Source organism: Coenobita brevimanus, chromosome 52, assembly GCF_032717465.1.
Source record: "Coenobita brevimanus isolate Jiangsu-jjx chromosome 52, ASM3271746v2, whole genome shotgun sequence".
NCBI classification, from domain to species: Eukaryota; Metazoa; Arthropoda; class Malacostraca; order Decapoda; family Coenobitidae; genus Coenobita; species Coenobita brevimanus.
This window is the reverse complement of record NC_137005.1, coordinates 34,511,400-34,514,773: the sequence shown is the minus strand read 5'-3', so window position 1 is coordinate 34,514,773 and position 3,374 is coordinate 34,511,400.

The following is a 3,374-nucleotide window of genomic DNA, read 5'->3' as shown; positions in this document are numbered from 1 at the left end:
AAGGATTCTCAGCTTCCCGGTACTAATAGAAGTACTGTAGGTTAAGGGGGAAGTTCGAGAGAGAACTCCGCAGAGGCGACTTGAGGCTATGGAAGCCCCAAGTTTGCACAAGGATTCTCAGCTTCCCGATACTAATATAAGTATTGTAGGTTAAGGGGGAAGTTCGAGAGAGAACTCCGCGAGGCAACTTGAGGCTATGGAAGACCCAAGTTTGCACAAGGATTCTCAGCTTCCCGATACTAATATAAGTATTGTAGGTTAAGGGGGAAGTTCGAGAGAGAACTCCGCAGAGGCGACTTGAGGCTATGGAAGACCCAAGTTTGCACAAGGATTCTCAGCTTCCCGATACTAATATAAGTATTGTAGGTTAAGGGGGAAGTTCGAGAGAGAACTCCGCGAGGCGACTTGAGGCTATGGAAGACCCAAGTTTGCACAAGGATTCTCAGCTTCCCGATACTAATATAAGTATTGTAGGTTAAGGGGGAAGTTCGAGAGAGAACTCCGCAGAGGCGACTTGAGGCTATGGAAGACCCAAGTTTGCACAAGGATTCTCAGCTTCCCGGTACTAATATAAGTATTGTACTGTAGGTTAAGGGGGAAGTTCGAGAGAGAACTCTGCAGAGGCGACTTGAGGCAATGGAAGACCCAAGTTTGCACTAGGATTCTCAGCTTCCCGGTACTAATATAAGTATTGTATTGTAGGTTAAGGGGGAAGTGAGAACTCTGCAGAGGCGACTTGAGGCTATGGAAGACCCAAGTTTGCACAAGGATTCTCAGCTTCCCGATATTAATATAAGTACTGTAGGTTAAGGCACAGGTTGAGGACCTGTGTGCAGTTCGAGGCTATGGAAGACCCGAGTTTGCACAAGGATTCTCAACTTGCCGACCATAATTGTGTGCTATAATTAATGGCGACCTCGAGTGTACGTCGTAGCACTGACTGCTAGGCAGAGAGTAATTGTAACATAATAAAATTTTGTCCCATTGACACTTTTGATGCTCCACCTCAATTGGTTTTGCAGGTTCAGCAATGGGTGTAGCAGTTTTGCTGTGCGGGCCAGCTGATCGTCTGCCGCACGCTGCCGCCTCTTCTCCTCTGCCTTCGTCGTCACCATGTTATTATTTACTATGTCATTTTACACATAGGTACAGTTACACTACAACTGTCACACCTACACCGTGTATTACATACACCACGCTACACAACAATTAGTTGTCAGTGTAAATGTAGCGAATTTTCGCTCAGTTTGACCTGAGTACAGGATTTTCACCGTCGTCACGGAGTTTTTCCCTCAAGCTTGCTTCTATTAACGTAAATACGAGTTTTTTTTCGCTCACTGGCGACTGCGACTTTCTCCTGTAGCAGGATAGCACACACACCACAGTGTGAATCTTGTGCGAATGACTTAGGATGTGTACATATATATATATATATATATCCACAAATTTTTTCCCATAAGGAAAAAATTTAATTTTGTAGAGGCGTAATGTCACGAATCAATTCGCGACATTTCCGTTTTGTGAGAAGCCACGAACTATTAGTGGAAAACTCACTGTGTATCGCTCAGCTAACCGTTTCTCCCTCCCTTTCGGAGTATACTTTTCAAAACATTCGTCACTTTCAAAAGTGACCGATTTAATGCACGTCACTAAGTGCTCTACTGAGCGATACAATTGTTTCTTTATCGTTCACCTCTGCTTCCCTCAACCGTTAGCCACGCCTTGCGTCCTGCCCATACAATGTATTTGAATTCGGTCTAGTGTTTGTTGTGACGGAGGAAGGTCCTGTGCTCCAAGAAGTGTGAGAGGTCGCTAGCACCCAAGCTCCACTGAGACAGTTAATCCAGTCCTCCCACCCCCCGGGTGATACATAGCATTCATCGACCGGTATTTCCTTTTTGTATAATCCTAGTTTTAAGAGTTTAGTTAATGTGTTTTTTCCTAGGCGTAAGTATTTAGCTTTTGTGTGAGTGAGTGCGTCTCATTGATTTGATTTGAAATGTAACGTTAAATTTATTTTTTGTAATCAATAAATTTAACAGTTCTTTTCCTTGAGCTTAATGTAAAGTAAAATCTTGTTTCATTTAATCCATAATTAAGCTTATTTTCCATATAGCTCCTAGCTTGCATAAACGTTTGCTATCATAACTGGTACTTAGACTAGTCTTGTGGTATTAACTTAAAATCCGTTGTGCCAGATAGGAGTTAAAGCATCAGCAAGAGCCTGATATTATTATTAGTATTAGTTATTTATTGTCAGGGGTGAAGTAACTTTCTCCAGAGGCTAACAGTACAGTAATTCAGCAATTGTGAGTAATTAGTCTCTGCTGTGTACTGTTGAGAAAGTTTTTGAATTCTCGTTCTTAGAGAATCGTTGCACGATTTAGCAAGACAATCATTGTCCCTGCTCTTCAATATTATTGAATATTAATATCAATTTAAATAACATTTAACCATATATTTTTATTTAAAAAACACCGTGAGATTATAAAAACCCCGTGACACCATCCCCTTACCTGCACCTGACCTGATCATCTGATCAAACCAAATGAGGGAGAATATCCCCTCAGGGCTGCGTCATCATTTATTCATTCACAATTTCTTTCCAATCATTTCCATCATGCGCAGTCACTCTTCCTTGCTCAACAGACATCCCTCTCGCATCCAATGCTCTCTTCACACTGTCCATCCATCCTCTAAGCCTTACACCTCTCACATCCGATGCAGTTATCATTTTCACCAATAGCTCATTATCCGTTCTCTCCATATGCTCAAACCATCACAACACCCTCTGCTCAACTCGATCAGCCATCTCCCACACAACTCCAGTTCTCCTTCACACTTCATCATTTTTCACTCGATCCATACGCATCACTCTGCGCATACTCCTTAGACACCTCATCTCCAGTACATTCAAACTTTTCCTCTCTACTACACCAGTATTCCATGTTTTAGCCCCTTTTAATGCAGTCGGTACCACAACACCCTCATACAGCCTTCTCTTTACATCCATTCTAAGCGAATTTTTTTTTATGCAAAGAAGAAGGAACCACATGCCACGAGCCCGCAAATTGTTCCTTCCAAAAGAAAAACAAAATACAAGAGAAAGTCAAATTCAAGATCCGTTCATTTCGAGATGCCTGGACACACTGCGTTTGAAAGACTGGAGATCATAGGAAGCAGGAAATACAGACAGAGGGAGACAGTTCCAGAGCAGCTTCATTGCATAAATGAAGGACTGGGAGTAACAGTTAACTCTTGCATTAGAGAGTTGGACAGAAAAGGGATGAGAGTTTGATGCTAAACAGGTGCTAGGCACCCGTCAAAGAGGAGGAGGAATGCAAGCAGACAGTTCAGAGGAGCAGCGACCATTG